Raw genomic sequence first — 13,113 nt, forward strand, 5'->3', positions numbered from 1 at the left:
AGTAGTAGAAGTTTACTACTTAGAGATGTCAGAAGAGGGCCCTATACCCCCAGGTCACTGGTAAGGAAAAAGCTCTCAGAGGGTCAACTCCATGGAGTCCACGGGACAGGTGAAAGTGAAAGTAGGAGGGGGACGACTGAGACCAGGAGGAAGGGGCGGGGCCGGGCGTGTGACGCAGCAGGTGCGATATCACCAAGCGGCAGAAGTAGCAACCACGAATTCTGGACGTTGGCGGAGGCTGAGTCCATGAAGAGTGGGGCTGCCCTGCAGAGTGGGGGCGGCAGCCGCAGCCCCGAAGAGTAGGGTGGCCCCGAAGAGTGGGACGGCTGCGACAGTGGCAGCCATGAATCCTGGCAAGGCTGCAGCATTGGAAGCGAAGTGTGGGGAGGAGGCAATGTTGAGCGTGGGAAGATGGCGGCCGCGGTGGTCAAGCAACGGGCCTTGAGCGTGGGCCCAGCGGCGGTGGGGGTGAAGTTAGACCTCAGGCTTCTGTGCAGTGAGGAAGCCTGGGGCTGCCGAGGGGAGCCTGGGGCTGCAGCAGAGGTGGCGGCCACGGCGCTGGCCTGAGGAGCTCACTGGTGATTGAGTTTATCTTTGAGGCAGTGACAGATCTGGGGCCTACCTCAGTGGAGTGCAGTCGCAGCACCTGCTGGCAGCAGGCCTCTTAGGGTCCCAGCAGCAGAGGCTCAGACGTGAGGAGGAGCAGAGACTGGAGTCGGCCGGGCCCTGGAGGACACGGGGCTGGAGCTGGACCTGAAAGTGATACCGAAGTTCAACAACGACGTACTCCTCTCCGAGTTTCAGATGCTGCTCGGCGTTGGCTTAACCTGGCCAACTGTGCCTTCATCCTGGACAGGAACAGCAGGTGAGCCAGTCTGGCCGGATTGACGCTGTCAGCAGCCTGGGGGCACCAAGGTTAAGGGAAAGGACCCCCAAGCCCTGGAGGCAGTGAGGTGGGCCTCTGTCCTGCAACAGAGAGGGGCCGCAGGTATGGGGAGAAATCTGGGGTCCAAGGGCACCTAGAGGAGAATTAGGGGCCACAGAGACAGGAGGGGAAGAACGGATATTGGGGACTGAGTTTCTCTGGGTTCTGCTGGGAATCAGGGGCCGAGAAGACTTGGGTGTGGCGGCATGGGAGGTAGACCTGGGGGGAAAGTCGTGTGCTGTTGACAAAGAGTAAAACCCCAGCACTTCTGGATTTGAAAAACTGAGAAAAAAGGTCAGGGTTTAGAGTTCAGGACCAAGGTTGACAGCACTGGAGGGAAACTCTGGGGGAGGGTTAGGTGCCTTGAAAGAGCTGGGGGATGGGAGAACATGTAATTTGTGTGTGTCTCCATCTGAGGATAGATAGGAAAAGGGAAGAATATTATTGCTGAAAGCAGATGACTTTTGCAAGAGCTGTAGCAGGGATTCATGGGATATGAGATGGGGCCTGTGGAAAATCCTTAGGAAAAGTGGGGGAAAGGAGAATTTGGGAGGAGGGACCTTTCTGAAAGGACTGGAGCATGAGTGCAGTGTTAATTAGGAAACTTCAAGAAAGGTCTCCAGGATATTGGGATTCGAGAAGGAGCTTACCTGAAAGGAAACTGGGTTGATAAGGAGTTTGAGAAAATGGAGAATTTGACTCAGGCTGAGAATGAAACATTTTTTGGCTTGTGATCACTTTGTAGGACTGAATTGGGGCAGAACACTCTGGCTCACTAAAGAAGTGTTTCTTGGCTTTGGAAGAGTTATCTGTTATTTGACAGCTTTTTTTCTAATTACTTTAAATAATGCCGGAGCAACATTATTGTACTTGAAAAAGTTTGTGGGAAGAAAAATTGTATGTTTGTTTTGGTATAAAAATTTTTTGATAATCTATGCATAGCTTTGTCATGATACATATTTTCCATAAACATTTTACACATGGTAAGTTCATATTATCTAATATTCTGAAGCTTTTTATCATGTTAGAATTTATGCTCACTTGTGACTAGAGGAAATTTACTCAGGGTATGTCTGTCATGTCTTAACTGAGAAGTAGAGATAACCATAGTTACAGCCCCAGAAAGCTGTGATGAGGATCAAAAAGCTTAAGGTGTGTAGATCCCTCAGCCAAGCACCTGGCATAAGCCTGCAAGAAGTGCTAGTAAGGACCACCCTTTTTACTATAGTTGTGCATTACCAGATTAACCACTGAAAGAGGTAAATGTTCCTAAATGTAAATTCATGAACTCTTGACATCTTAAATTCTATAAAAGGCACTGGACCTACAAGTAACTGTGCTTTCATCAATTATTGAAGAATGTCGGTTCAAAATTGTTTACTAAGCTTTTGTTAGAAATTAAGTTACTTAGAATAAGGAATAATTCTAACAAGTATATGGTAACCAAAATTAAGAGAAAAGGTTAAAAAACTGTGATACACAGACATACTTTTAGTGAAGTTATGGAATATAAGAGATATGTTTTAAATAAAGGAAAAAGTAATATTTGTCCTAAAGTACAATGGTGTTTGGCACAGAGAAAGAGGAACAAAACAGGACAATCAGCTGAGGAAAATATAAAGTGTTGTAGATTTGTGGTAGATTGGCTGAGGTTATCATGGAATTGGCCACATGAGTTTCTGAAAATTGAGCATTAATACAAAAGGCACATTGACATGAAGATAGAATTTGGTCCTACATATTAATGTTAAAACAACCAGGTTTTCTGTTAGGAAAAAAGTTGACAAGAAGTTTTGATCTTTGACTTTTGAACTCTGCTCTTAGAGTTTTTCAACCCATATTTGATTGTAATTTTCCATGTTGCAACTTTTCTTTTTTTTTACAGTTTGCATTTAGTTGGAAACTTCCTCAGTTTGTCAGTCAGCTCCTGTAGCTTAAAAGTTTAGAGAGCAGGGTGATTTGATTCTGAACTCTAGCTTTTCTTGAGGCATTTAAATTGTTCTAAGTAGTAGGGCGAATATGAGTCTAATTCTATTCAAGAGTTTCTTCTTTGCTGTTTTAGTAACTGAGCTAGGAAATGAGAACTTCATGTGTAGCATATCTTGGATTCTCTGTTTTTTTTAAACTTATTTAATAAATATACATTTCCAAAGTACAGCTTTTGGATTATAGCCCCCCCCCCATAATTACCCTCCCATCTGCAATCATCCCATCTCCCACGCCCTCTCCCATTCCATCCACATCAAGGTTCAGTTTCAATTATCTTTATGTACAGAAGATAAGTTTAGTATATACTAAGTAAAGATTTCAACAATTTGCACCCACACAGAAACACAAAGTATAAAGTACTGTTTGAGTACTAGTTATACCATTAATTCACATAGTACAACATATTAAGGACAGAGATCCTACATCGGGAGTAAGTGCACAATGACTCCTATTGTTGATTTAACAATTGACACTCTTATTTACAACATCAGTAATCACCTGAGGCTCTTGTCATGAGCTGCCAAGGCTATGGATGCCTTTGAGTTCACCAACTCTGATCTTTTTTAGACAAGCTCATAGTTAAAGTGGAAGTTCTCTCCTCCCTTCAGAGAAAGGTACCTCCTTCTTTAATGGCCCATTCTTTCAACTGGGATCTCACTTGCAGAGATCTTTCATTTACGTCTTTTTTTTTTTCCCAGAGTGTCTTGGCTTTCCATGCCTGACATACTCTCATGGGCTTTTTAGACAGATCCGAATGCCTTCAGGGCTGATTCTAAGGCCAGAGTGCTGTTTAGGACATTCGCCATTCTATGAGTCTGCTGTGTATTCTGCTTCCCATGTTGGATCATTCTCTCTTTTTAATTATATTAGTTAGTATTAGCAGACACTACTCTTGTTTATGTGATCCCTTTGACACTTAATCCTATCATTGTGATCAATTATGAACTGAAGCTGATCAATTTGACTAGTTACATGGCATTGGTACATGTCACCTTGATGGGATTGGATTGGAATCCCCTAGCACGTTTCTAACTCTACCATTAGGGGTAAGTCCGATTGAGCATGTGTTGAACTGCACATCTCCTCCGTTTCTTATTTCCACTCTTATATTTAACAGGAATCACTTTTCAGTTAAATTTAAACACCTAAGAATAATTGTGTGTTAATTAAAGAGTTCAACCAATGGTATTAAGTAGAACCAAAAAAATACTAAGAGTAATAAAGTAGTAAGTTGTTCCTCCACAATCAGTACAAGGGCAGATAAAGTCATTGTTTCTCATAGTATCAGTTTCACTTCAACAGGTTTCCTTTAGGTGCTCAGTTAGTTGTCACTGATCAGGGAGAACATAAGATATTTGCCCCTTTGGGACTGGCTTATTTCACTCAGCATGATCTTTTCCAGATTTCTCCATTTTGTTGTAAATGACCAGATTTCAATGTTTTTTACTGCTGCATAGTATTCTGTAGAGTACATGTCCCATAATTTCTTTTCCAGTCTACTGTTGATGGGCATTTAAGTTGATTCCATGTCTTAGCTATTGTGAATTGAACTGCAATAAAAATTGAGATGCAGACAGCACGTGAAGAGAGCTGAGCAGCTACGTCTTCCTGGGTGAATCTGGTCTTGTGGTGTGTGGTCTTGGTGCTCCAGGTCGTGCAGTGCAAGTCTGAAGCCGCCCCATACCGGCCTCTGGAAAGGGGTGACCCTGAGTGGAGCACTGAGACAGATGCTCTGGTTGGTCCCCGCCCTTTCCATTCCTGAAGAGTAACTGAAGAACACCTCCTACAGCCAAAGACTCCATGCCCAAGTGCCTGCAATCCTCTTGCCCCTTGCGTGGTCCTATTTATATCGGGAGTCTCTCTTCCCTACAGGAGGGAAACACGACAGACTGCCCCTCCCCAACCGCCTTCTTACAGCTGTTTTTGTACCAAAATATTATATGACTTTCTTCATCTGGTAAAAAAAAAAAATTAATTTCCTTTGGGTAAATTCCAAGGAGTGGGATGACTGGGTTGTATGGTAGGGTTATATTCAGGTTTCTGAGCAATCTCAAAACTGACTTCCGTAGTGGCTTTACCAGTTTGCATTCCACCAACAGTGGATTAGTGCCCCCTTTTCCCCACATCCTCACCAGCATCTGTTGTTGGTAGATTTCTGTATGTGAGCCAATCTAACTGAGGTGAGGTGAAACCTCATTGTTGTTTTGATTTGCATTTCCCTGATTGCTAGTGATCCTGAACATTTTTTCATGTGTCTGTTGGCTATTTGGATTTCTTCTTTTGAAAAATGTCTATTGAGGTCCTTGGCCCATTTCTTAAGTGGGTTGTTTGTTTTGTTGTTGTGGAGTTTCTTCATCTCTTTATAGATTCTGGTTATTAATCCTTTATCTATTGCATCATTTGCAAATATTTTTCCCATTCTGTCGGTTGCCTCTTCACTTTTCTGACTGTTACTTTTGCAGTACAGAAACTTCTCAATTTGATGTAATCCCAATTGTTAATTTTGGTTTTGACTGCCTGTGCCTCCGGGGTCATTTCCAAGAAGTCTTTGCCGCTGTCTATATCTTGCAGGGTTTCTCCAATGTTCTCTAATAATTTGATTGTATCAGGTCATGAGTGGATTTTTGTGTAATGTGTAATGCAGGGGTCTTGCTTCAAGCTTCTGCACGTGGAAATCCAGTTTTCTGAGCACTGCTTATTGAATAGACTGTCCTTGCTCCAGGAGCTGATTTTAGATCCTTGATCAAATCTAAGTTGGCTGTAGATGTTTGGATTCATTTCTGGTGTTTCTATTCTGTTCCATTGGTCTATCCATCTGTTTCTGTACCAGTACCATGCTGTTTTAATTACAACTGCTCTGTAGTATGTCCTGAAATCTGGTATTGTGATGCCTCTGGCTTTGTTTTTGTTGTACAAGATTACTGTAGCTATTCGAGGTCTCCTGTGCTTCCATATGAATTTCAGCATCATGTTTTCCAGATCTGAGAAGAATGCCTTTGGTATTTTGATTGGTATTGCATTGAATGTATAAATTGCTTTTGATGATATTGATTCTTCCAATCCATGAGCATGGAAGATTTTTCCAGTTTTTGGTATCCTCTTCTATTTCTTTCTTTAAGGTTTTGTAATTTTCATCATAGAGATCTTTTACATCCTTGGTTAAGTTTATTCCAAGGTATTTGATTGTTTTTGTAGCTTGTGAATGGGATTGATCTTAGAAGTTCTTCCTCAGCCATGGCATTGCCTGTGTATACAAAGGCTGTTGATTTTTGTGCATTGATTTTTATATCCTGCTACTTTGCCAAACTCCTCTATGAGTTCCAATATTCTCTTAGTAGAGTTCTTTGGGTCCCCTAAATAAATAATCCTATCATCTGCAAAGAGGGATAGTTTGAGTTCTTCCTTCCCAATTTGTATCCCTTTAATTTCTTTTTCTTGTCTAATGGCCCTGGCTCAAAATTCCAGTAATAATTTTAATAGCAGTGGTGAGAGTGAGCATCCCTGTCTGATACCAGATTTCAGCAGAAATGCTTCCAACTTTTCCCCATTCAATAGGATGTTGGCCGTGGGTTTTTCATATATTGCTTTGATTATATTGAGGAACGTTCCTTCTATACCCAATTTGCTTAGAGTTTTCATCATGAAAAGGTGTTGTATTTTATCAAATGCTTTTCTGCGTCTATTGAGAGAATCATATGGTTTTTCTTATGCAGTTTGTTAACATGGTGTATCAGATTGATTGATTTGCAAATGTTGAACCATCCCTGCATACCAGGGATAAATTCCACTTGGTCTGGGTAGATGATCTTTCTGATGTGTTGTTGCATTCTATTGGCCAGAATTTTATTGAGGAGTTTTGCATCTATGTTGATCCGGGAAATTGTTTTGTAATTCTCTTTTGATGCTGTATCTTTTTCCAGCTTAGGAATTAAGGTGATGCTGGCTTCATAGAAAGAATTTGGGAGGATTCCCTCTTTTTTTATTTGTTCTGAATAGTTTGAGAAGAATTGGAGTTAGTTCTTCTTTAAATGTCTGGTAGAATTCAGCAGTGAATCCACCCGATCCTGGGCTTTTCTTTGCTGGGAGGGCCTTTAATACTGATTCAATTTCTGTCTCAGTTATGAGTGTTTAGATTTTCTGTGTCTTCATGGTTCAATTTAGGTAGGTTGTATGTGTCCAGGAATCTATCCATTTCTGATAGATTTCCCTGTTTGCTGGCAAGTCCTTGTAGTAATTTCTGATGACTCTTTTTATTTCTGTGGTGTCTGTTGTTTCATTCCCTTTTTCATCTCTGATTTTATTGATTTGGGTCTTTTATTTTTTTAGTTAGTTGGGCCAATGGGGTGTCAATTTTTGTTTATTTAAAAAAAACAGCTCTGCATTTTGCTGATCATTTGTAATGTGTTTTGGGATTCAATTCTGTTGATTCCTTTTCTAATTTTAATTATTTCTCTTCTCCTACTGTAGTGGACTCCCACAAGGCATGAAAAATAGCCCTGCCATTTGCCAAAGATACATTTCTCATGCGACCAGCACACTTAAAGATCAGTGCTTGGTCATACATTATATGGATGATATCTTACTTGCTCACAAGAATGCATCAATTCTGAATGCCTGTCTAAGTGAGACAGTAAGAAATTTAAAATTCCTGGGTTTGTCTATTGCCACAGAAAAAGTACAACATTTTCCTCCCTTTCAATTCTTGGGTTATCAAATCTCCTCCCATATATCTCCACTGGGCCCAAACCTAAGTCAAGCATGAATACTCAGTTAATGAACTTCAGCAACTATGTGGCCAAATCAATTGGCTGAAGCCCTTCCTTCCCCTAACACCTGCAGAACTTAGACTGCTATACGATTTATTGACTAAAGGAAACAGCCCTTCCTCAAAAATCACATTGACACCAGCGCTCAAATCGACTATAGAAAAGATTAACACCCAGTTGTCAAATTTAAAAACCTTTAGATAGACCCTCAGGTGCCTCTATTTGCCATACCATATCTACCTTCAAGGCCCCCTTAGGAGTTATTTGGCAACGACATGGACCACTTTTTTGTGTGCACATAGCCTGGAGCGATTGTCATAAAATAGTAAACAAAGTAGATGCCATCCTTATGATGGGACTTAAATTAAGATATTATACCAATAAGATATTTAATGCAGAGCCAGACATAATGGTCCTACCACTATCACAATTGGAACTGTCAACATTGATGCAGAACAGCATGCTCTTTCAAACTTTAGTGATAAATTTTCCAGGACAGATCGACAATCACCTGCCAGCAGACAGGCTACTCCAGACACTAAAAACCTTAGAAATAGACTATCCAAAACATGCTTTCCCTGCTAATCAACCTATACCCATGGCACCATGTGCGTTTACGGATGCCAACAAGTCACTCTTTGGAATAGTGATCAAATCTTTAACAGAAAAAGATAAGATCCATGTAGAACCCCATGGGGGATCAATAAAGTTGGGAGAAATAAAAGCAATAGTCAAGGTTCTACTCCTTAGCCAAGATGGACCGGTAAATATATTTTCAGACAGCAAATACTCAGTACAGGTAACAAGACGATCCCTTTTGCAATCTTTAACCCAACCAGTAAGCCAATTGACTAGATGTTCACCACACTTAAAGAGCTAACTGAGAACAGAAAATACCCATGGTATATCTCACACATAAGATCACATACTTGGTTACCTGGCTTTATTTTCCAAGGCAACAGAAATGTTGATCGTCTTATCTCCCGCAACACGGCTTCCATTGGACACTTAGAACAAGCCCGTATTTTACACCAAAAATTTCATATGTCAGCAAGCAACATAAAATTGCTTTTCCCAGAGCTAACAATGAGACAATGCAAACACCTAGTGCACTCTTGCAAGAATTGTGCACCCCTTGCCCCATTAGGCCCACTGCAACAAGCAGGAGTGAACCCACGAGGCCTTGTTCCTAATAAACTATGGCAAGTGGACATCACCCACATTAATTCCTTTGGTAAACTTAAGTTTGTCCATGTGGTGGTAGATACTTATTCAAACGCTGTATTTGCAACAGCCCAATCTGGAGAAAAGGCTAGTAATGTGATAAAGGCAGTTAAATCAGCCATGCTGGTCCTTGGTGTCCCCTGGACCATAAAGACTGATAACGGGCCAGTGTATACATCGCAGGAATTTACTTCCTTCCTGAAATCTTGGAACATACAGTCTGCTACAGGTATCCCATACAACCCACAGGGACAGGCAATTATTGAAAGAACTCATAGGACGATTAAAGATCTCTTACAAAGGCAAAAAATAATCATATACCCTCAGACCCACAGCTTGCTTTGACTGAGGTCCTTTTCACTATCAATTTTCTTACTTTTGATTCCCAAGGGATCAGCCCAGCTTATAAACACTGGGGATCCTTTCCATCCCAGACCCCAGCCCCTATGGTTAGGTAGAAAGACCCCCTGACAGGAGAATGGAAAGGACCACACCCTCTGCTAACCAAAGGTCGAGGATATGCTTGTGTCTTTCCAGAGAATGCGGAACAGCCCATTTGGGTACCAGCCAGAAACATCAAGCCTGCAACTGACAGCCAACCAGAACCAGCTGAACAAGACCGAGACTCTGCCTTGTTAGCAGACGCACCTGCCCTATCATCCTACCCTGAGAAACTGCCTAAAGCCATATCTGTTACTGTTGTATACCCCACTAGCTCTGGTCAGCCACTCAAATGGCCCACAGCCTGTGTGTGGTCATGCCATTCCTGATAACCATTATTCCTCATTCCTACCCCTATCTGAGCAAGCAATCCTATGGTCTCTCGATTTGAGCGCTGGTTAGCCAATGATGGGTAAGATCCCCTGGGGGACAACCTAAGACAGGCACAGCTGCATACGGAGACCACATGGAAACGGGGTCAACAATGGTATGGCCAAGAATCATGCCTCCCGTTGCTCAAAAATAAATGAAAAGGGGGAAATGTAGTGGAACGAGAAGGCCATGCCAAGGTGGCCACTGGCAAGTGAGCATCAGTTACTCAGGAATGGCTTTGAAACCCACCTGGCAACAGAGCCTGCCTGGCGACAGGCTGTGATTGGATGGCTTTAGAAACTGCCTGGCGACAGGCTGTGAATGGATGGATTTGAAACTGCCTGGCAACAGGCTGTGATTGGATGGCTTTGGAAACTGCCTGGCAACAGGCTGTGATTGGTTGGAGCATAGACCACCCCTTGACCAAATTGGCTGGTCTTGGCTATATAAGCTGTTGTACCAACTGTAATAAATGAGTCTGCGGGCTGCTCGCCTCAAGCCTGCTTTCACCTGACTCCCGGGGTCTGTGTGTTGACTCCGCGCCTCTTGCCCCCACCACGCTGCTTCTCTCAGAAACGAATCCACTGCAATGTTGTTGAGAATTCAACGGCAACATCCTACTAGTTTTGGGTCTGGTTTGCTGCAGTTTTTCTAGATCTTTGAGAAGCATTGATAGCTCATCCACTTGGTGCCTTTCCAGTTGCTTGATGTAGGCCCATATTGCTATAAAATTCCCTCTTTTTTATTAAACTTTTATTTAATGAATATAAATTTCCAAAGTACAGCTTATGGGTTACAATGGCTTCCCCCTCCCAAAACTTCCCTCCCACTCACAACCCTCCCCTTTTCCGCTCCCTCTCCCCTTCCAATCACATCATGATTCATTTTCAATTCTCTTTATATACAGAAGATCAATTTAGTATATATTAGGTAACAATTTCAACAGTTTTCCCCCATATAGTAACACAAAGTGAAAAAAAATACTGTTGGAGTACTAGTTATAGCATTAAATAAGAGTGTACAGCACATTAAAGACAGAGATCCTGCATAATATTTTTTTTAAAAAATTAATTAATTTTCTATGCCATTTCCAATGGGGCTGGTGCTGTGGTGTAGTGGGTAAAATTCCCTCTTAACACTGCTTTTGCTGTATCCCAGAAGTTTTGATATATTGTGTTGTTATCCTCATTTAATTCCAGAAAGTTTTTGATTTCTCTTTTTTTTTTTCTATGACTCACTGTTCATTCAGGAGCATGTTGTTCAGTCTCCATTTGTTTGCATATGCTCTGGGGATTCCTGAGTTGCTAATTTCCAGCTTCATTCCACTGTGGTCTGAGAAGATGCATGGTATGATTTCAGTTTTTTTGAATTTGCTGAGACTTGCTTTATGGCCTAGTATGTGGTCAATCCTAGAGTAGGTTCCATTTACTGCTGAGAAAAATGTGTATTCTTCAAGTGTAGGATGAAAAGTTCTGTAGATATCTGTTAGATCCATTTGGGCAATAGTGTCAATTAAATCTGTTGTTTCCTTGTTGATCATCTGTCAGGTTGATCTGTCTATTGCTGAAAGTGGAGTATTGAAGTCCCCCAGTACTATTGTATTGGAGTCTAAGTCTCCCTTTAAATTCCTTAACATATCTTTTAAATAACCCGGTGCCCTGTAATCAGGTGCATGTACATTTATAATAGTTACATCTTCCTGTTGAATTGATCCCTTAATCATTATATAGTGCCCCTCTTTATCTCTCTTAAAAGTTTTTGTGTTAAAGTTTATTTTGTCTGTTATTAATATGGTTATGCCAGCTCTTTTTTTGGTTTCTGTTGGCATGGAATATCTTTTTTCAACCTTTCACTTTCAGTCTGCATGCATCTTTGTTGGAAAGACATGTTTCTTGTAAGCAGAAAATATATGGGTTTTGTTTTTTAATCCATTCAGCCAGTCTGTATCTTTTAACTGGAGAGTAGAGGCCATTACATTCAATGTGGCTATGGATAAGTAGTGACTTTGCCCTGCAATTTTTCAAAGATATTTTTAATATGTGCTTTGAACTTCCTGTGATCTTTTACTGGAAGATGTTTTTCCTTTACCTTCTGTCATATTGATGGCCATGTTTCTGTGTGTAACACATCTTTAAGCATCTTTTGCAGGGCTGGACAAGTGGTGACAAATTCTTTCAATTTCTGTTTGCTATGAAAGCTCTTTATTTTACCTTCATGCACAAATGAGAGCTTTGCAGGATATAATATTCTGGGATGGCAGTTTTTCTCTCTTAGTACCTGGGCTATATCTCGCCATTCTCTCCTAGCTTGTAGGGTTTTTGATGAGAAGTCAGCTGTGAGTCTAATTGGAGATCCTCTGAGAGTAATCTGACGTTTCTCTCTTGCACATTTTAGAATCTTTTCTTTCTGCTTCACTGTGGTGAGTTTAATTACAATGTGTCATGGTGAGGATCTTTTTGGGTCTTGTTTATTGGGGGTTCTATGTGCTTCTTATATTTGGATATTTCTTTCCCTCTCCAAACCCAGGAATTTTTCTGCTAGTATCTCACTAAAAAGGCTTTCTAATCCTTTCTCTCTCTCCATTCCTTCAGAAACTCCTAGAACCAAAATGTTGGTTTTTTTAATAGTATCCTGTAGACTCCCAACAATATGTTTTAGGTTTCTAATTTCCTCTTCTTTTCTTTGGTTTAACTGTATACCTTCCTGTGCTCTGTCTTCTAGGTCCGATATTCTCTCTTCTTCCTCACTGATTCTGTTTTTAGGCTCTCAAATGTGTTTTTCATTTGTTCTATTGAATTCTTCATTTCATTTTGATTTCTCTTCAGTATCTCAATTTCATGTTCTATTAAATTCCTCATTTCATTTTGATTCCTCCTTAAGATTTCATTTTCATGAGAGAGATTTTCTGTCCTGTCCTGAATGAATTTCTGTAGTTCATGCATTTGTTTTTCATTTTTTTGACAGGCAGAGTGGACAGTAAGTGAGAGAGAGAGTCAGGGAGAACATTCTTCCTTTGCCATTGGTTCACCCTCCAATGGCCGCTGTGGCCTGTGCACTGCAGCCAGCGCACCGCACTGATCCGGCAGGAGCCAGGTGCTTATCCTTGTCTCCCATGGGGTGCAGGGCCCAAGCACTTGGGCCATCCTCCACTGCACTCCTGGGCCACAGCAGAGAACTGGCCTGGAAGAAGGGCAACTGGGACAGAATCCAGCACCCCAACTGGGACTATAACCTAGTGTGCTGGCACTGCAGGCAGAGGATTAGCCTATTGAGCCACAGTGCTGGCCACTGCATTTCTAAATGTTCTTATCATAAATTTTTTGAATTCCATATCTTCTATTTCTTCTATCTCATCATCTTCATATTCTTGTATTGAAGTGTCATGTTCATTTGGGA

Source organism: Lepus europaeus, unplaced genomic scaffold (assembly GCF_033115175.1).
Source record: "Lepus europaeus isolate LE1 unplaced genomic scaffold, mLepTim1.pri SCAFFOLD_3_1, whole genome shotgun sequence".
NCBI lineage: Eukaryota > Metazoa > Chordata > Mammalia > Lagomorpha > Leporidae > Lepus > Lepus europaeus.